The following is a 22,605-nucleotide window of genomic DNA, read 5'->3' as shown; positions in this document are numbered from 1 at the left end:
GAAATCACAGGACCATGATTTAGATCTAGAAGTAAGCTCAGAGGTTATGTAGTACAATTCTCTCCTTTTACAGATGGGGAAACTGAGGTCAAGAGAGTTGAAGTGATTTCCTTGAGGGTCACCCAGGTAATAAGAGGCAAAGACAGAATTTGAACTCAGGTCCTGAGATTCCAGGTTCAGTACTCTTTACATGACCCTACACAGGTCCCCAAATAAAAGCCTCCAGAGTTAATCTTCATTTCCTGTCTTCTCTCATAGCCCCACAAGCCCATTCTAGAAGATGGTTCCTTGGGTGTTTCAGGACCTCAGATTTTGCCCTTTGACAGGAGTCGATGTTCAGGCATTGGGTATTTGCTACATTTTTGAAGCATGTTTTGTAAATGAGGAGTGAATGAGCTTTCTTGTCAGCCTAGTGTAGAATGAGAAATTAATTTGAACTGAAAGGTGGACCTTGTGAAAGAGAAGCGGCCGGCTTTAGACGGAGATGATAAGTGACCTCATGAAAACAGCTGTCTGGCATGCTGGAGTGGTCGTAAGTTACAGCACTGACATGCCAGCTAATGGAAGTCTTATTCGGAACCATCCATCACGCAGAATGGAGCCATGTGGGTCTAAGAGGCTCACTCTGGATTACTCAAGGAAGTGAGTAATAACTAGCGGGAGATCAGGAGAGCCGGAGTCGGCAGCCTTGGGGACAGGCAGGGGAAGGGAGCAGCAGGGCTCAAGAAGACCAACCAGTTTCGGACTATGAAATCAGGTCTGGTATCTGAGACACTATATGACAGTAAATTGAGCTCTAAGTTTCTGGAGGAGTTGGTGGACAGAATCTAGCTCAGATGGAGGAATATTTAGATGACTTTATTATTGGTACAAGTAAGTGTGAGCTCCTCTTGTCAAGATCTGTGGCAGAATGATGGTTCTACCAGCAGCAGAGACAAAGGGACAATGCATTAGAGGGACAGAGGGAGCATTAAGCTTTAGCAGAACAGTTTGCTGTCAGTGAGATAAATCCAACCTTGTAAAGAAACAGCAAACAATATACAGGCTGCCCGTGACTTACAAACATCAGATTTATAAATAACTCATTGAAGCAAAGGAAAGGAAGTTTACATCTCAGGCCTCCAAAGGAGTAAATGTCCCTTTGTTCAGCAAGTTGAGATATTTTCACATACAGCTGTAGAGAAGGGCCTTCACTTTTAAGAATCAGAATATAAGCTCCTTGAAGGCAGAGAATGTTCCATTTTCCCTTGGATCCCCAATACCTTGCACTTTTTTTTAAAAAAATCCTGATTTAAAATTGTTTTTAATTTTAAAAGAAAAACAAATAAAATAAAATAAAATAAATCCTGACCTGTGATTTGCTCAATGTAAGGAACTCCAGGCATAGAAATTCCCAGCAGCTCATTCACAACTTGGGGCCTTAGAGAGTTGCCTTGGGCACTGAGGGGTTAAATGACTTGCCAGTGGTCACCTATTCAATGCATCAGAGTTGGGAGTTGATGTTTTTCAGACTCTGAGATGGGTCTTCTATCTATTGCCATGCTGTTTTTAACCTTGCACACAGAAAGTGCTTAATACGTATCTATTAAATTGAATGGAATCCCAGCAATAGTTGAAATAGTACTATTAATATTAATAGTACATTATAGGCTAAATAGGCTTCTGTGGGCTACTCTGGATACCTATCCCTCTTGTAGAGCATTATTTGGTGTGATTTTTTAAAATTAATTTATTTATTTTTAGTTTTCAACATTCACTTTTATAAGGTTTTGAGTTCCAAATTTTTCCCCTCCTTCCCCCTCTCCCCAAGATGGCATGAAATCTGAGATAAGCTACACATGTACAATCATATTAAACATATTTCCATATTAGTCATGTTGTGAAAAGAGAATCAGAACAAAAGGGGAAAACCACAAGGGAAAAAAAGAGAGAAAATAGTATGCTTTGATTTGCATTCAGACTCCATAGCTCTTTCTCTGGATGTGAATAGCATTTTCTATCATGACTCTTTTGGAATTGTCTTAGATCATTGTATTGCTGAGAAGAGCTAAGTCTATCAGAGCTGGTCATGCACAAAGTTGTAGAGCATTATTTGTTTAGGGAAAATGCTAAAAGTTGACTTTGGGTGCATAATCGATTCATAAAATGGAAAATGCTCAAACTGGCTCCCCTCCCACTCAAGTTACTGCTGGCTGCCTAAAGTCACCAAGGAACAATCCTTCCTGATGTCTTAGTGCTGTATCCTGGTGACTTCTTTCCTCAGTCTTGAAAGATCTGTCCCTAGAGAGAGAGTTCAAGTAAGAAGATGGCTGGCTGATACAGGTCAGGAACAAAGTGGAGTAGGAGAAACTCCTTTTGAAGCATTTCCCTTCAGTTTTCTTTATGCAGTGAGCTTCCAAATGCTGGAGGCCATGGAAATGCAGATGACAGGGGGTCTGACAGGAAGAGAGAATGACCAGAGAACCCAACAGCAGAAAATGAGATTTTATGAGATAATATGTTCATGAAATGACAGGTCATTCAACTAGCTAAGAAGGGAATAGGGACTAAGTCATTCTCTATGAGAACTTACCAGGTCAGGAAGAAAGGGGTGGAGGGGGGAAGGAAGGAAGGAAAGGCAAATTATAGAAATATAGATATAGATGGAAAGATAAAAAATATATATGTTGAAACTTGAAGGATCCAAGATCTATAAGCAAGTCGATAGTCTTTCAGAGTTGCTGTGCCTGAAAAAGTTATCACCCCAAAGCCAATCTGATAATTAGCCTCTATAAATTTAGCTAGACTGGTCCTAGGCCAATAGGACAATAGAGCATTGTCAGGTGGGAATAGGCTTGGGGGGAGGGGGCGGTAAGAAAGAGAGAAAAAGAGACAGAGACAGAGAAAAACATACAAAGAGAGAAACAAAGATAGAGACAAAAATATTAAAAGATAAGAGGAATAAGAGGGAGAAGAATGGCAGGAATATAATTGAATTGGGGCCTAAGTAGCTATCTCTATTCCACAGATACATGCTGCAAACAGCCACTGAGGGTGGCCAGATAAGTGGTTCGTATACCATGTGTTTTTTTTTTTTTTTTTTACGAATTGTCTGCTGATGAAGGTGGATAGAGTCCCACGCCAAGGAAAGGAATCTAACTCATGTAAGCCAAACAGAACAGGGACATGACCAGGCACAAGTTGAGGGGAGGATTGCATTAGGATACACTTGAAATTGGAGGTCTAAGATTGTAAAACCAAAACCAGTAAGAGCCAAGCGATGACAGGACAAACAATGAAGTCAGAAAGGAGAAATGCCAATTCCTGTATCAGGACCATGGCCAGGTCAGGAAGCCAACAGATGTAGGTCAAGATTACAGGAAAGAGAATACTTCTCGTGCTCTTAGCAACTCACTCTGACAAGGTCTCCGGCATTGACCACAGGCAGCAGTAATTTTACAGAGTCCTTAACCCAGACCCTTTAGACAGGTACATAATGCAATCACACCCAGATTTTTTTCCTTTGTTTTCCCCCAGTGGACTATGTAACCTACAGGCATTCTCTAATAATTCTCAGCTTCCCTGGGAGGTACAAAAGTATGAAAAAGTATAGATGGAAAGACCAGAAATTACCCTGAGTGCTTCCACCAATCATACTCTGCTGTTTGGGTCAGAGGGTTAGAACGAATTTAAGGAGAAAAGATAGTTTGGTAGAAAGACTGCTGGATTTGGAGTCTGAAGGTCTGGATTTGAATCCTTGTTCTTCCATTCAGGGCAAGTCATTCAAATTCTCTGGACTTAAGTTTGCCTATCTATAAAATGGGTGTATTGAACAAAATGGCTTGGTCTCTTTTAGCTCTAAATCTTTGATTCTATGATCCTATTTTGCCCAGTAGCAGGGGACTGATGACAAAGTATCTGACCCAATTCAAGAGTGGAGTGTTGTCGGTCATGTTTACCACTGTGGTAATGAACTCCATCCAATATAAGGTTCTGTACTCCAACCAACACTGTAAGTTAATGACAAGCTTTCCATGGCTCTCAGACAACTGGTTACCTCTATCATCAATCTCTGTCCCTTTGTGGACAGCAGTGCTCATATCATTAGTCTAAGAGGTGAGAATGGATTTTTCCAATCAAACTTTCAGCTCCTATCCACTGGAAATTTTGCTTTCTTCACTTCCCTGCTGAATTTTAATGGAATTCAGTTACACCAACATGGCAACAATTGCATAGTTTTCTTTATAATAGTAGAAGAATAGGAATAAAGCTAACTACGTCAAATTACCACAGGCATCTCTTTTCTACCAATGGTTCTTCCCAAGCCCAGGCATCCCAAATTCCTTTTCATTTGCAGTCAAACCAAAAACCCAGGAGTTCAAGTTAATACAATCCAGGAGCTCAGATTCGAGCCTCCCACGTTGTCTTTAGGCAAGTCATAACACCCATAAATCCAAAAAGATAGTTTGAGTTTGGGTGCTCAGATACAAGCATCCTCTAGGGAAATGAAGAATCTTCTGCTTATTTCCTGAATCAGGCACTGACTCTTCTTGGAAATCCCATCTCCACCTAGCTGCATTGCTTTGGTCATGACAGTAAATATGAAGGATGCCAGCCATGTCCCCAGCACATGACCAGACCAGATATCTCAGCCCTGTATGATCAGCTGGAGAAGAAGGATATAGAGGAGACTCTAGCTTAGACACCATTGCCTCAATTTCCCAATAGTTATATTCACTGGTTCATTTTCCCATCCCTGGCTTCATCTGTTCACCCTGGTAAAAATGAGTGGTAAGTAAAGCAATAAATTAAATTTAGTGGTACACTATAGTCTTGCCATCTGAGCACTGCTGTATACAAACTGGTTAATGTAGTGTTGCTCACACTTAGGGAGCTTTGTGATAAGAATATGGGAGTTTCAAGAAATGAAAGACACAAGGAAACATAAAAGGAATACTTTAGTGTAGAAAAGAGGAAGAAGGAGGTAAAGCTTATGTTTCATGCTTGGAGTATGTGAAGAGAAGATTATACAGATATGAAAAAGGCGGGGAGTGAGTATCAGATAACTCTCACTCATCTTAAATGGAAAAAGGAATGCTGAACACACACCGTGGTGGAGAAATACGTCAAATTCTACAGCAAAACAAGTAAAGGTAAAGGAGGATAATGCAGGGAGAAATAACTGCAGGCATAACAGACGTTCTGATTCAGAAGGGGGAATTAAAGGAGAGAAGAGGCAAAGGAAGGGAAGGGAAGTAAAGGGAAGGGAAGGGAAAGGAAGGGAAGGGAAGGGAAGGGAAGGGAAGGGAAGGGAAGGGAAGGGAAGGGAAGGGAAGGGAAGGGAAGGGAAGGGAAGGGAAGGGAAGGGAAGGGAAGGGAAGGGAAGGGAAGGGAGGAGCAGAGGACAGGAGAGCAGTGGAGAGGACCAGATTTTAAGGGAGTGTCATAAATTGCCTCTTAGACAATTGAAGAAGGGCTGAATAAGTTGCAGTATATGAATATAATGGAATAATATCACACTGTAAGAAATGACAAAGAGATGTTCAGAGAATCCTGGGCAGTATGAACAGACACAGAATTGAGTAAGCAGAACCAGGAAAACAATTTATAAAAGTACCACAATGTTGTAAAGAAAAATGACTTTGAAAGGCTCAATAACTCTGATCAGTATAAGGGCCAACCCTGTCTCCAGGGATTCTGTGATTAAGTATGTACCCACCTCCTGACAGAAAGGTGATGAATATAAAGTGAAAAATGAGACATACATTTCTGGATGTGGACTCTGTGGATTTCTTTTGCTTGACTATTCTTATTTGTTCCAAGATTATTTTCCCCCTTTCAAGTTTTCATGGGAAAGGGGGAATAGGGAGTGGAGTGGGAATGATTAGCACTAATGATGAATAAAAGACATTGAAAAATTGTTTTAATCACAAAAGAGAAAAAGAGAAAGTGACAAAAGGGGAAAAATAATTTAAAAAAGAAGGAAGCACTGACAAGCCCAGCAGTTTTCAAAGTAAAATGTTAGACTATATATGTATGTACATGTATATATATGTGTGTGGGGGTGGGTGTGTATGTATTATGTGTATGTCTATTTTAAAGCAAGTGATATGAAATGGAGTTTTCATGATTTCATATAGAATCTCCTTTTGTGTTCAGAGGTATAGTTAGAGGAATGCTTTCTTTTTTCATGTTTAAGTTCAGAATCAAAAAATAATTTTAAAAAATATACCCAATAAGAGGAATAAGAGTGTTGAAATGTCAAACAAGACTTGTAGAAATGACACAGTGATTCAGTTACTACGTTCTGGTCTCCTAGGCATTTCTCTTGGGATTCTGTGTATTCAAACTCTTCTGGCTGCTCAGTGCTCTGGGAAAGACTACCAGCTCTAAGAGTGGTGTCTACCTCCCATTCTCCACGTGAATCTATAATAGTCTTGTCATACCGCTACAGATTCCAGAGACAGATCATACCACTGAATAAATTGTGTTGGGTTTCCCAGTTCTCCAACACCTTTCTCCCAAGGCACTCACCATTAGAAACGTGGAGGTGAGCTACCCTGTACCCACAATGCAGAAATACTGTATTCCCTTCCTTCATAAGCCACATCATCCATAAAAGGCAGCAGATCTTTATGTGTTTTGTGACCTGGATCCCTTTGGCAGTCTGATGAAGCCTATAGATTCCAGAGAACAATGTTTCTAAATGCATTACATAAAAAACATAAGATTCCAAAGTAAACCAATTTAATTAAATACAGTTTTCAAAAAAAAAATTAAATACAAGTTCATAGACCCAAGTTCAGAACCTGAGCTATAGGGGTTATGTAATGAGATAACGATTATTATTATAACATTTACATAGCACTTTAGAGTTTGCAAAGCACTTCCCATATGTTATTTTCATCTGATCTTATCAACAAACCTATGAAGTAGGTGCTATTACTGTCCCCATTTTACAGAGGAGGAAAGTGAGACAAGTCAAGTGATTTGCCCAGTGTCAAACATCTAGAAAAAGTCTGAGACAGAATTTGAACTCATGTTCAGCCCTCCACCCATTGTACCACCTAGCAAGCAAGACCTGAGGGGGCAAGGCTTCTCAGCCCCTGCACTCACTTTCTCTTCCTTGAGCCTTTCAGGCCGTTTCTATTATTTATCACTCTATACTCAAGCAGCTACACTGGGACAGCTAGGTGGTGCAGGGGTTGGAGTGCCGTGCCTGGAGTCAGGAAGACTTATCTTTGTGAGCTCAAAGCTGGCTTCTGACACTTACTAGCAATGTGACCCTGGGTAGGTCGGGTAACCACATTTGCCTCAGTTTCCTCATCTGTAAAATGACCTGGAGAAGAAAATGACAAACCACTCCAGTATCTCTGCCAAGAAAACCCCAATCGGGGTCACAGAGAGTTGGACACGACTAAAAATCAATTTAACAACAATGTACTGAAAGAAATGACTACTAATAACTAATGACTTCGGATGATTCAGAGTTGCCCCTTTTTCCATTCTCATTTCAAAATCTCAGTCTCTGAAGGTTGAGCAAACCTTCTCCTTTATCAAACCCCACCCAATCATAAAAGGAATCTCTAGTCTAAGGTGAATTCCATTCAATCATGCTTGAGTGGAGATAGAGCCTTTTGTTTAGATTGCCCAAGGCTAGAGGTAACTTAGAAGTAAATGACAAACTCAAAGTTCATTTGAATAGGTTCATCCCCTCATCGTAATATTCATTCTCTCATTACTTGTTAACCTATCAGGGTTGATGGTCACCTTCAGGAATGCCCTTCTTCCAATGGGCATATAAGCCATGAGCCTGCTGCCATGATGGTCTCTTTAAAGAGACAGCCAAATGATCATCCTTTTATTAATAAACATGCTGTCATTATTAATAAAATGATTAAATTACCCAGAAATTATGTCTCTCAAACTTTTTAATCATCACCATACTCGTCTTATTCTCCACATTTGTCCTGAGCTGCTTCTCTTTTTCACACTATCACCATGATCACTACTTCTCTTTCCATCTACTTATATTCACAGCACCTAGACTAGCTCCCTGCCACCTCAAGGCTGCAAACACCAGGGCTCTGGCTTCTTCTTATTGCCCCAAACAGACCCACAGAACAACAAACCATTTCTCCTTGTAACCACCCCCTAGAATAGGGATATTTCCTATTCAAGAGGTGACACCTGCTTCTTCTGTCCTTCCCCCAGTCTTCTCATAAGCTTCTGATAAGCTGGTTGGCAAAGATCTGTGGCCCTGATATCTGACAGAGCCAGCTGATCCCATTCCCCTTCTCCCAGGGGTCACAGAAGCAGATTGCAAAGCCTGTATTTTCACAGCAAATAATCTGGCTATTGGCAAACCCACCAGTTCCAAAAGGACATCTCTACAGTCCCAGAGACTTTTAGACCAAACTCCTGCTAAATATATTTCAAGGAGTGGGAGTATTAGTAAAGGAGAGTACCTGAAATGCTATCTGGAAGCTAAAAGATATAAGGTAGCTAGGTGCTACAGTGGACAGAGTACTAGAGCTGGAGTCAAGAATACCTGAATTCAAATCTGACTTCAGGCATTTAGTAGCCATGACCTCAGGCAGGTCATTTAATCCTGTTTGCCTCAGTTTCCTCATCTGTAAAATGGAGATAATGATGGCACTTACCATCCCTCCCCCCACCCAGGTTGTTGGATGAATAACATTTATAAAGTACTATATAAATGCTAGCTGTTATAAAATTCAGAGAGATATCAAGAAGAAATCTCCCTATTTGCAATAAAAAGACATTAGGATGGCTTCCTCAAGGACATTCCTGTAACCTCAAAAATGATACATTGAGTCAGAAAACAGAGAACTCACTCAAGGACATATGAAGAGAATAACCTTCCTTTTATCCTCGGTGGGAACTGTCTGTTTGGCTGCTGTAGGTGTAAAGTATTTTTCCATTGTCAATCTGTCCTAATGGGATTCTCAAATGACTCATCACAAAGAATCAAAGAAAGTCAGAGGAACTGGTAACTGGGGCCCAGACAGGTCTGATTATTCATTGAGCTCAGGCTAGGTCAGTCACCTCAAATTCAAATTTGACAAAAATCTATCGTGTCTATTGAGGACAAAGATTGTCTTTTGCCTCTTTTTGTATCCCCAGCATTTAGCATAGTGCCTGTACATATTAGGTGCTTAATAGATGATTATTGACTGAGACACTTTCTGGATTATATGAAGACTTTCTTTTAATGACAGTGTCTGTCCATAAGATGAGGAAAGGGCATAATATATATATATATATATATATATATATATATATATATATATATATATATATATATATATATATATATATAAACATGGGTATATGGAAAGGTAGTTGTGTCGAGGGCAACAGATCCAGACAAAGTACCCCAGGTGAATTTGAGGAGGGAGAAAATCCTTTTATCTAGGGGCAACAGAGAAGGCTTCATGGAAGAGCCAGAGTCTGAGCCTTGAAGAAAGATTCTAGTGATAATATTGGAGAGAGATGCATGCTAGACAGGGGCATGTATTAGCAAGGCAATAATCACAATGTAGACAATAATTGTCAATATGCCTGTGTAGTTCTGTGTCACAAAATCTAAGAGACTCTCCATATAGAAGGTAGAAGGAAACCGTTTATGCAGACACCAGAGAACCAGATCTCAAAACCAATGAGCCCAATCTATCACAGCAGCAAAGAATTCAGCACACAATATCACAGCGGAGAACCACTCCATCCCATAAACTTCTCACCCCTGCTGGGGCCTTGTCACCAACAAACACACTCACAGAACAGCTAGCATATCTGCTCTCCTCCTCAGTTCTAATAGCTCTCTCTGCATTTCCTGTAACAATCTTTCCTTTTCCTCTCAGCAAGCTCCTTGCACCATGTATGACTTAGGCTTCCTGTGACGTAAGCCAGTCACATGGCCCTATTAAAGGGTGGGAAAGATCTTCAAATCTCAATGGTCATTACAGGGGATAAACTTGGGTAAAATAAAAGGGTAGAAGATGGCAGGTCAAGTTCACAGAACAACAGACAATCCCATTTGGCTAGAAAGTAGAGAGCATGAAGGGAGGCAGTATGACATCAGTCTGTGAGGCTAAGGAGTTTTTGTTCGTTTTTATCCCAGAGGCAGTAGGAAGCCTCTGAAAGCTTGAGCTGGGGAGTGACTTTTCAGACTTGTGTCTTAAATTATTTTGGCAGCTTTTTGAAGGAAGGAAGAGAGAGATAAGAGATTAGAGACACGAAGGCCAGTTAGAAGGCTATTATAATGGGGAGGGAGAACAATAAGCATTTATACAGTACCTACTATGTGCCAGGCACTAAGTGCTTTTTACAAATATCTTACTTAATCCTCAAAACTATCCTGGGAGGTAGGTGCTTCCTTTATCCCCATTTTTCTGATTAGGAAACTGAGGTAGATAGAAGTTAAGTGACTTGCCAAGGGTCACACAGTCAGTGTCTGAGGCTAGGTTAGACCTCAGGTCTTCCTGACTTTGAACCTCATGCTCTATATACTCCACCATCAGCTACAATAGTGTGGGGAAGAAGTGATGAGAATGTAGAGTGGTGGAGCTGAGTAAAGAGAAGGAATTGGATGCAAGAGATGCTATGGTGGTAGAATAGGCAAGATTTGGAATTGCTTGCCTTCTTAGGGAGGGTGGGTGGGGAGGGAAGAGGGGAGAGAATTTGGAACTCAAAGTTTTAAAAACAGATGTTCAAAAACAAAAAAAGGTTTTTGCATGCAACTAGGAAATAAGATACACAGGCAATGGGGTGCAGAAATTTATCTTGCCCTACAAGAAAGGAAGGGAAAACGGGATGGGAGGGGAATGGGGTGACAGAAGGGAGGGCTGACTGGGGAACAGGGCAACCAGAATATACACCACCTTGGAGTGGGCGGGAGGGTAGAAATGGGGAGAAAATTCATAATTCAAACTCTTGTGAAAATCAATGCTGAAAACTAAATATATTAAATAAATTAAATAAATAAATTAAAAAGATAAAAAAAGAATAGCCAAGATTTGGCAATGGACTGGATGAGGAAATGAAGGAGAGTGAAGAAATGAGTTTTTGAGAGAAGAGGAACAAGATATAAGGATATAATGGTAAGCACAGCATCACAGAGTTAGAGTTATAAGAGACTTTAGAGGTCCTGAAGTCCTACTCCTTCATTTTACAGATGAGGAAACTGAGGCCCAATGAGGTAAAGTGACATGTCCAAAGTCACATGGTTAATAAGTATCCAAGGCAGGAACTCAGATCTTCCTGACTCCAAGTCTAAAAATGTATGACCTGCCTAACTTTCATCACTTGGGGGAGCCTCATTCTTGTACTTGGGGTACAAGTGATGAATTTCAAAAGAGAGGTTGAAGAAGAAAAGGACTAAGAATAGACCATGTGACTTAGTGACTTAGAACTCACCAGAGTGTGACTATATATATGACAATTATTTGGGAGCCTTATTAACCTCTGCCCCAATTATGAAATATATACAAGTATTCTGTATTCACCTAATAATTTGATGAAGATTTTGTGTGACTCAGTTAGTTATCATTTATAAGATGCTTCCAGATCAAAAAATGAAAGCCCTTTTAGATGAGACATGTTGGTATGGTAGAGATGGCTATACACTGGGGGCCAAGGGTCAGTCTCTAGTCTCCCTGCTGTCACCAGTTGGTTGCGTGACTTTGGGCAAATCTTTGAATCTCTCTTCGTCTCAGTTCCCTCATCTATAAAAACAAGGATTATCAGACCTACTCCGTCTACCTCCTAGGATCCTTGTGAGCATCAGATAAGATAATGGATACTGAAGTGCTTTGTACAGCATAAAGCACTATATAAATGTGAGGAATTAACACTATTACCACACAGACACTGTCACAGACATAGGATTATGGCTGACTGGAGGAGACCCCAGGGAGCTGGCCAGTGATGAAGCTGTTATTCAAACACAAATATCTTTAGCAAGGGAAGAAAGACAATCATTTGTGGTAAATGGCTTTAGCTGTGAATGTTTCTGCTTTTCAGAGACTTCTCTCTACTGTGAAAGTCACACGTTATGGTTTTTAGTGGGTCATTTTTTCCCTGGGGTGGGGGAAAGAGACAGGGAAGGAAGGATGAGAAATATAATGTACATATGATGCCTGGCTAATTGATTTCATCTTTCAGGAAGAAAATAAAGCTAGTATTGCCTTTCTTCAAAAAGAAAATAGAAGCAACAAAATTATTTTCCATATAGTAGCCAGTGTGGTCTCAAGTGAAACAAGAAAGTATATTCTACCTTGGACTAGCCAGCATGGAGTGATTCTGCCACTCTTTATTCTGATGTCTATATTCTTCAGCCTCCCAACCAGATCTCATACCAGGATCAACCAACAGCCCAGTTATGGGAGGCTATGAATGGTTAAGGAGCGAATGCTGAGGCTGAGCCCAGGTATGTGGGCTTCTTCAAACCCAAAACCAAACTCAGGCATTCTCCTTTCCAAGTTTCCATTGTTAAATGTCAGAGACTGGCTAAGTTTTGGGAGAGAGTCATGCAATCGTAGGAGTTAGAGATGTAAAGGAGATTATCTTGAACCTCTTCACTTTACAGATGAGGAAGAAAAGCCCATGAACAGAAAGTAAATGTAAAAAGTGATCTCTAGAATCAGGATTTAATCTAGGTCTCTGGCTACAGATGCAGTGTTCTTCCAAACATGCCATCTGGACTTTTTGCCTTCTCTGGAATTCTGGAGTATCTGGATTTCATTTTCTCCTGGGCAAGACAGTTGGTTGCCCTGGTCTGCTCTATCTGTTAAAATCATCAGGTCTCCATCCTTGTTCTGCATAGAATAAATGGCTTCCCAATCAGGATAACAATGGCCATCAGTTTGGGGAATGGATGGTAGTAGAATGCTACACCTGGAGTCAGGAAGACCTGAGTTCAAATCCTTCCTCAGACAATTCCTAGCTATGGGACACTGGGTGAGTCACTAAGTTTCTTTCAGCTTTGATTTCCTCATCTGTAAAATTGTGATAATAAGTACTCTCTACCTTCCAGGGTTGTCATGAGGAATATAAGTAAAGCACTTTGCAAAGCTTAAACAAATTCTGACCCTGGAACAAAGCATTACTGCACTGTTAGAAACAATGACTATGAAGAATACAGAGGAACCTGGGAAAATGTGATCTGCAGAGGCAGCCAGGAGCACCATGGTACACAGAGCACTGGGCCTGGAGTCAGAAAGACCTGAGTTCAAATCCAGCCTCAAACACTTACTAACTGTACAGGGACCCTAGACAAGTCACTTAACTTCTGTTTGCCCCAGTTTCCTCATCTGTAAGATGGAAATAATAATAATATGACCTACCTCCCAGGGTTGTTGTGCAGATCAAACGAAATTAGGATTGTAAAGTGTTTACTCAGGACAGTGCCTGGCACATAGTAAACTCTATTTTTGTAATGGTGATGATCTGATTCAAAGCAAAGTAAGCAAAGCTAATAAATTCAACTCCAAATTAAGGGAAAAGAATAATCAAAACTCAGTGCTCTGAAATTCTAACCACAAGTTTGACCCTAAGGAAAAGCTAAGAGAAGTCAGTTCTTTCTGCAGAGGTGGGGGAGCATGGGTTTGGAATATCGCATATAATTGTCAGGTTTTTTTTTTTTCCAGCGTGTTGGTCAATATTGCTGAATTACTGCTTTTTTCCCTCTTTTTGTTCTTTGGTATAAGGGAGGGTTCCATGGAAAGGGGAAGAAATATACTGGGAAATGTAGATGACGTAAAAACAAAATACAGCAATCCATTTATAAAATGTGTTTTAAAATGTAATAAAATCACAACTTCCACTGCCAAAGGGAAATGTTATTCTCCAAGAACACTTGTTCGAACTGTAAGAGTTCTCTATAGGACCTCACCCTTTTCTGCAATCACCAGCTCCTGTGAAAGCTTGCTGGGCCTTGAGGGGTGATCCATGTCAGTGAGACTGTTTAAAAGGGGGAGAGAGAACTCTAGATCCTCTCCTGGGATCAGCGCTATTTTAGTATGGAGTCCCCAGACTATTCTGTTTTCTGAGATGTTGGGGGCTCTCCGGCTGAATTTTATTTGTTTCCTTTTTTCCTTATATCTGCCTTGGACTCTGACTCATGACTACTCACTCAGACTCTGCTCCTGCTTGCCCCCACCTGCCTGGTTCGGACTTCTGGGATAAGGTCTCCTGGCCTCCATGTCCCAGCCATGCCTCTCTTTGTATTCTCTTTCTACCACTGTTCTCCAAATGGTTAACTTTAGCACAACAATTTAAGCTATAAACCATCCAGTGTCTCTTAGCATAACCTCAGATTCTGCTATTATTGGCTTTTGCTCTCAGGCCTCATTATAAATAACCTCACCTTTTGTGTCTATGTGTCTAACAGAGACCATGGTGTCTAACCTTCTTTTAGCTCCAGTCGTACTACCCACCAGCCGGGCCTGGGTCCTAGCCCTGGCCCCTCTCTGCTTGCCCAGGGCTTAGATCTAATAATGATAAGCACGTATCTGCCTATGCCACCTCCAACCCCTATGACACAGTCAGCCAGCAGACCCTGAACTCCAGTGCTAGAAACTGGCCACTCTGGACTATCCACCGGGACCAGGCAACAGAAGACAAACCTCACTGGGTCTGATCACATTATGAGAAGGATGAAAGGCAGAGATCATGTGAGCAGCTCTGGGTCTGGGCTTCCCATTCTGCTGAGGATCTAGAGACCAGGCTGTTTCCAAATCCATCAGAAAATATTTGTATGGAAAGAAGATGGCTTAATTGTTTCTCCAATAAGCCTGTCAGCATGTCTCTGGGTAAGGGGAAGGAACAAGAGCCCTGAACAGACAGATGCAAGCAGCCTGAATGGATCAAGCTCAGGGGACGTAGTGGGATGCGTGGCTGAGCAGGGGCTTACTTGACTGCTTAACGCTAAAGCTTGTGCTTACTGAGCTCACCCTTTGGGGCTGAGCTGATTCTGGGCGGGTGCTGAAAGATGGTGAGGGAGTGTGAATAATACATGGCTAGGCAGTGGGGGAGGCCAGTCAGTCAACAAGCATTTCTTAAACTTATGGACCAAGCACTGTGTTATGCACTGAGTGAAGAAAGAAAGAAAGAAAGAAAGAAAGAAAGAAAGAAAGAAAGAAAGAAAGAAAGAAAGAAGAAAAGAAAGAAAAAAGAAACAAACAAACAGAGGAAAGAAAGAAACCCTCAGTACCTGCCAGGTTCTTCTCCTGTCCTCAAGGAGCACACATTCTAATGCAGGCAACAACAAGTAAATAACTACAGTGGTGAGATTAAAATAAATTAAATTAACAACTAATTTTCCACAACATAGCCAAGGCACCACCACTGCCGCTGACGTGGAGGGTGCAGCCTCTGCCCTCGCTAACAACCAGGTTGAGGAATTCAATCTAAAATTAGGTACCAGTTCTACTGAAGAGGTGCGAACCAGTTGAATCCCACCACTGGGTACACACAAGCTAGTGTGTGAAGGTAATCTGAAAGAAAAAGGCATTACAGATCCCTGATGGCAGAAGGTACATAGGGACCACTGCGCAGCATAGAGAGGAGAGGGGCCATGCCCCTTTGGTGTGGAGGAAGAGGTTATCAGGATGCTCATAAGATCATAGAGTTAGTGCTGGAGGTATCTCAGGGTCCAACTTCTCTGAAGTCTGGAGAAGTTAAGTGACTTGCCCAGGGTGATAAAGTGTGCTTTCATACAGTTTCTAATAAACATAAAGGAAAGAGCTGTGATTTCCACAATCTCAGCAATTCCCAGTGTGGAAATTCTCTCCACAAACATAGATGGGTAAGCTCTCTATAACCTAGTAGTTGGGTATTTGGGAGTTGCCAAAGGTCCAGGCACTTGTTTTTTTCAGTTCTTTGGTTTTTCAGTTCAGTTCAGGCCTCTTCATGACCCCACTTGAGGTTTTCTTGGCAGACATACTGGATGGTTTGCCATTTTCTTCTCTAGCTCATTTTACAGATGAGGAAACTGAAGCAAACAGAGGTAAGTGACTTGCCCAAGGTCATATAACAAATGTCTGAGGCCAGATTTAAACTCAGGAAGATGAGGCTTCCTGACTTCAGGCTCAGCACTCTATCCGCTGTGCTGCCTAGCTGCCACTTTGCCAAAGGTACAAATAGCTAAGTATCAGAGGCAGTGAGAATTGAACCCAAGTCTTCCTGCTTCTAAGCCCAACAGTCCAACCAGTACACTCAGGCTGCCTCTACAGTAACATACTCAAATGGATCTGTGATCTCCCTGATTTGGAAGTTCCTTCCAGTGATGCAGATTGCAGCCCATCCATGCTTGTCCATCCTGTGGGACTAAACCATGTTCTTGCCCCAAGAAGCTCAACTGATACAGTCATTCATTCCTCTCCAGACTGACTCTCCTTCCAGACTTTCTCTACAATGCCCCCTCACTAGGTAATTTTATCCCCTCTCCCCATATCCAAATCTTCTTTTCTGCTTGTCTTGTCTTCCCCATTAGAATGAAAGTTCATTGAGGACAGGGCTGTATTCCCTGTATTCCTGTATTCCCAGGGCTTTCCCCATGCCTGGCACACAGTAGGGCCTTAACAAAGTTTTTTGATTGACTTGTTGACTCAATATGCTGGAGGTCTCCTTCATTTTTTTTGACATACCAGTGAAGCATTCTACCTGTTGACCTGTCGTCCCTCACTCTTGCAATATAACCAGACCATCCTCTTGCTTTCTCTATGTTTCTTGTCTTTTCTCCTCCTCCTCCTCCTCCTCCTCCTTCTTCTTCTTCTTCTTCTTCTTCTTCTTCTTCTTCTTCTTCTTCTTCTTCTTCTTCTTCTTCTTCTTCTTCTTCTCCTTCTCCTTCTCCTTCTCCTTCTCCTTCTCCTTCTCCTTCTCCTTCTCCTTCTCCTTCTCCTTCTCCTCCTCCTCCTCCTCCTCCTCCTCCTCCTCCTCCTCCTCCTCCTCCTCCTCCTCCTCCCTCTTCTTCTTCTTCTTCTTCTTCTTCTTCTTCTTCTTCTTCTTCTTCTTCTTCTTCTTCTTCTTCTCTCTCTCCTCTCTCTCTCTCCCTCTCCTTTCTCTCTCTCTCTCCCTCTCCTTTCTCTCTCTCTCTCCCTTTCTCCTCTCTCCCTTCCTTCTTCTCTCTTTTACTCCCTCTGTGTTTCTTTTCTCTCCTCCTCCTCCTCCTCCTCCTCCTCCTCCTCCTCCTCTTCCTCCTCCTCCTCCTCCCTCTTCTTCTTCTTCTTCTTCTTCTTCTTCTTCTTCTTCTTCTTCTTCTTCTTCTTCTTCTTCTTCTCTCTCTCTGTCTCTGTCTTTTTCTCTCTCCCCATCTCTGTCTTTCTCTCTCTCCCCTTACCTCATTACATGATGTTCATTAGCAGAGGGCTGTAGTACAGGGTTACTTTCTGAATGAACTTGATATATGGATGAGAGATATATAAAAGAGCCTCTAAGACCATGTTTCATTCCACTGTCAATTTTTTCTCCCAAATCAATAAACAATAATAAACACAATGGGACCTTATTTGCTGCATCTTTCAGTCAACTGTAAAATAATAAAGATGAGTTTTGTTATTGGACATCACTCAAAAAAAGACTATTTCTTCCCTATCAATATCTTCATTGAGGATGCTCTCATTTCCTGTATAGAGGACCCTCATAAAGATTTTGTAAAGATGGAAGAGTAGGCATGTTGGTTATAGCTTTTGTTCTTCATTTGTATTTTTTAGATTTGCAAATGGCCACATGACTAAGAAATAAGAGATCTGGGATTTTAAATTAGATTTTCTGAATATAGAGAACACCAATTTTTGGAGTCAGAAGGCCTGATTTTAAACCCCATTTCTTTGACTTATTACCAGTGTGACCCTAGAATTTTTTTAAATTTTTAATTAAATTTAATTGTTTTCAATTAACACAAATTTATTTTCTCTCCCTCCTATCTCCTATCCACTAGATAGAAAAAATAAAAGCAAACCCTTTTTCTGGATATTAACAAGGTGCACAACTTTTCTCCCATGCCTTTGTTGTCTTCCTCTCCTTCAGTTACTGTACATACTGTTCCTTCTGTTCCTAACAAATGTATCACAGATTTCCTCTGTGTGTGCTTGATCTAATCCAGCTGCTTTTGCCAATAAATACCATGCAAATGAGCAGGCTTTGGTTGAATAAGACACCCAAGAGCTATCCTCCAGGAGCTTACCATCTAAAGTGGGAAATGAAAGCTTTGCACAATTAGAATTTGGTAAATATAAAGGTCTAAAAAGAAAAATGCTCTTAGATGTGGAGTCACTGCACAAGGGGACATCAGGCCTCAAACAAGTCACACCCCTAGAAGCAGGGGACAGGTCCAGCCTTTGAAATGGATACTGGCAGGAACCAACATAAAACAAAAAGGATTCGTGGTCTAAAGATTTAAATCTTCCTGAAAGATGCCTTGTCAGTGTCTTGCTAATAAAGAGAAGGTATTTGCAAATTCCTCCTAGGAGATCCAAATATCAATGTAAGGAAACCCTGGCATCTTGAAATATATAGCATGAGCCAAAGGCAAGCAGAGGAGTGGGGTGCCCCTGGTGATGATGATAGCAGAAGAGTGAGACACTATTCATGTGTCTCTGACAGGACTTAAGAAGGAATGCTCTGATTATAATGACCAATACCAGATCTTTAGACAGGAATATCCCTAGAATAGTGATAGCCAATTCATCAGGCTCCCATTGCTTGACAAAAATATCTCTTAAGAACATGCAGTTTCCTTTGTTCTACTTCTCTGCTTTACTAACTAATCTTTGTACCTCTACTTTGATCCCCTTAGTGAATCTACCCACTGGGAGGAAGTGCTCCCATTCAGATGACCAATGTCAGTCCCCAGGCTAGGTAAGTTTCCCATTAGCAGCTTGGCATCCTGATTTATCTATCAGTCTCCCATTTGTTCATTGGCTTGAACCAGTAGTGATTTCATCTAAAGGCTAAAATCCTTTCTATCAAAGCAAATCAGCAACTTTTTACCAAGTTATGCCTTAGAAGTTCTGAGAATACTTGGAGTTCACCTGCCCCAGGTCAAAGAGTCATACTACCAATTTTTGTTCATCTGTGGGCGTCAGAGGACTAATGACATCATGATGTAATGGGTGATGTCCTCTCTTGTGCATAAATTGTATTTAAGTGAAATGGAGTTCTGCAGTTAGCAGCCTCACTCTCTCTTCCAGGGTCATCGAAGTCTAGTGATAAGATAAAAGTTAAGACAACTGGCAATGGCCTGGGATGCAGTGGATGACCTTGGCATCTTTGATGTCTGACCAAGCTCTAAGTGATCCACAGTGCTTCAGCCACCTTCTTGGCCATCAGAACAAATTGTTCTCATCTGCCCATTCCACTGGGGGAAGTCTTCATATGTTTGAGGTAGATGGCCCACTAACTCACTAATGAGTTTGAGGCCTCTCAGTTACTCTCAACCTGGTTTAGCCCATCTGCGGTGTGGCCTCTGTGCATGCCACATCTTCTTGGAGCCATAGTGAGAGTTGGGTGACAGGTGGACACTTAAGGTGAATGAGCATCCCTGAAAAGGGCTCCCACCAGAGGTGCTCATCCTCACCGAGCACCCCAATATACCCCCACACAGTCAATATGTGTCAGAAGTAGGACTTGAACCTTGGTCTTCCAGGCCAACAGGCCAGCTCTCTACCCAGTATGCCATTCTGCTTCTCTTTGGAGCCTCTAATCAACTCAGCTAATATAAATCAGTCTTCTTCCCCAGGACTCAATTAACCCTGAAAGAACTAATAAAATTGAGTGTCTAAGAGTACAGAGCTGAGAATGAGACCCTGACTTATAGTGCCTTACATCTTGAACTTGCCTAATAAGTGCTTTTTGAATTGACTTGTTGATCCCCAGCCAAACCAAAAGCAGCCAGTCAGCCTCCCTCTAGCAATCTTGTGTAGTGTATGCATGTGTCTGATTCATTCAATAAATAGTCATTATTACACACAATATACAGATATTGTGCCTAAGGATGTGTACTGGGTAGTGTGCAAGGATTTAACAATGCATGAGACCTTCAGCGCCTTCATGAAGCTTTCAATCCAGGAGGTAAGGTGAATCAAATAGGAAATAATTGAGTGTCTGTATATATGCAAAGTCAGACACAGGGCCTATGGAAATGGGGAGAAGTCTAGGAGGCAAAAAAAGGCATTTGGCTTCCATTATCTTGTTTCCTGTTTTGAATAGGAATGGAGAATTCCAATAGCTCTAGGCAATAGAGCCCTCTGCTGTTCCAGGGAACTCACTACCTTCAAAAGTTGACCATTACATTTTTTTTTGACAGCTCTGATTGTTAGGAAGTATCTCCAGTATCTTTTCCAAGAAAATCCCAAATAGGGTCATGAAGAGTCTGAAATGACTAAAGAACAACCACAAAGTTTGGATTAGTTGCGTCAGCTGTCATAATGTACTTTTGACTTCCATTACGCTTGTAGTTCTCTAGACCCCCCCACTCAGGTCTTTTTTATTTAATTATTACCTGGCCACATCCCACTGTCACCATTTCTTTGTACTTGTGCAATAATTTCAAGGAGTGGAGACAGCTATGTTCCTGAAAAAAATCTGGGGGTTTTAGTAGACTACAAGTTCAGTCTAATACAGCAGCCAAAAGGGAAAAAAAGGTAAGTAAATCTTGATTTGGATTAAAAGAGGCATAGCTTCCAGGACATGGTATTACAGAGATGGTAAGTCCTCTATACTGTGTCCTGGTCAGATCACATGTAGGGTATTATATTCAATTCTGAATGCAACAGTTTAAGAAAGATATTGATAAGATAGGTTGGTTGGTGGTTGTCCTTCATTCTCAAAAAGGATCTAAATGACAGCACCATGTTAGAGTCAAGTTACAGTGTGTCTGACTGGCTGATCAGACCAATATGAGCTTGGAATGCTCTATCACAAGTCAAGCACAAATTGTGTGAACATTTCGGGTGGATTCTCTAAATTTGCACATCTTGCATTTCTTTGGAGCCACTTCAGTTCTGTTCTGCTCATAAGGCACAGTGCCTTCTTTGATATGAGTATGCTATGCTGGATGGTCCTTTGCCAGCATCTCTCATGTCACATAATAAATTCCAAAGTTCTTCAGAGAGATTGATAAGATAAAGAATATCCAGAAAGCAACATCAAGGATGCTGAAGTCCATGTCATGAGAACTGGTTGAAAGTGAAGGAATTGGGGGAGCATGGTATGTAACTTCGTTTAGGGAAGGGATATTTAATTTTTGCCTTTATATTCCCAAGGCCTAACTGTGCTTGGCATGCAGAAGGTGCTTAATAACTTCTTGTTGATTGCTTGATATTGTAGAGGATTCTTACAACAAAGTAGAAAGAAAGATCACTGGAAAGGTGTGTTGGGGTTAGATCGTGAAAAGTTTCAAATAATAAAAATTAATAGTAATAATATGTATATAGTGCTTTAAAGTTTGCAAAATATTCTTCACATGTTATCTTATTTGATCCTTGTAACAACCTTGGGAGGTAGATGCTATTATCATTTCCATTTTACAGATGAGGAAACTGAGTCTGAGAGAGGTTAGATGATTTCTCCAAGGTCACATAGCCAGTAAAGTGTCCTAAGTAGGACTTAAATTTAATTATCCCTGACTCTAAGTTGATGTTCTTTCCACTGTACCTCTTAGCTCCTCTTCTAAGTTCTAGAAACCTTATTTTTGAGGTAATATGCATATAAACAGCAGTATTTCAGAAAGGATAGTCTGTCAGCAATGTGTAGAATGTATGGAAGGGGCAAGGGATTGGATGGTTTCACCCCAGGTCCCCCAGCCTCTCTGGACTTATGGCCAGCCATATATCATCCCTCATCAGGCTCTTCTTTGTGCTTCCACGTGAAGCTCTAAAAGTAATTTAGTTTTCAATCCAGTCCATCTTCCAGAGAAATGGCAAGAGGGGAAAGGGCAGGATCAGAAGCCTTTGGGAGGGCAAGAGTTGTTTCAGTCCCAGAAGGCTTATCCAAATGTCCAATGGTGAGTGATAAAGGACAAGACAAGGCTAGTGAAAGTAAGAATGGGAAGCGAAGGATGGATGGAAGAGATTTTATGAATTAATGGCATTTGGTGACTAAAAACTGGACATAGTTGAGGAAGAAAGAAGGATCAAATATGACCCCAGTGTCTGGAGTCTTGTTGACTTGGGAAGTGTTGGCACCACAGATAGAACAGCCCTGTGACAAAGGAAAGATGACAAATACTTCTGATGAGTGCATAGTGGCCATGTGACTCTCCCGTGATGAGTCTTTTCCAATCAGGAGTTTTTCTATCAGCTAGCTTTGCTTACTCCCTCATGTGAGTGGTTTCTACTAACTTCTAAAAAAGGATTTAGCAGTTTTCATGGCTTGGCCTCTACAACAGAGAGCTCTGTCACAAGTTTTTAATCCCTACAGAGTCACAAGTTTTTAATCCCTTTTAATCCCTCCCCCCAAAAAATCCAACATATTTTTTTAAAAAGCATTTAAACAGAGAGTGTACCATTTTTAAAGAGAAGGGGACTGTTTCTTCTCCACAGAAAAAATGATAACAGTACTAAATAAACCTGTGTGTCCCTAAGCCCAGGTCATCCGCTTGAG

The 22,605-nt window shown here is 41.2% G+C and overlaps 1 pseudogene; it reads left to right on the top strand.

The window, feature by feature from the left end:
* Nucleotides 1-484: 484 nt before the first annotated feature.
* LOC118832117 overlaps nt 485-22,605 on the top strand; it is a 112,098-nt pseudogene continuing 89,977 nt past the window's right edge.

This window comes from Trichosurus vulpecula, chromosome 9 (genome assembly GCF_011100635.1).
Source record: "Trichosurus vulpecula isolate mTriVul1 chromosome 9, mTriVul1.pri, whole genome shotgun sequence".
Taxonomy (NCBI): Eukaryota; Metazoa; Chordata; class Mammalia; order Diprotodontia; family Phalangeridae; genus Trichosurus; species Trichosurus vulpecula.
The sequence above is the reverse complement of the archived record's forward strand: the minus strand, read 5'-3'. Positions and strand labels throughout refer to the sequence as shown.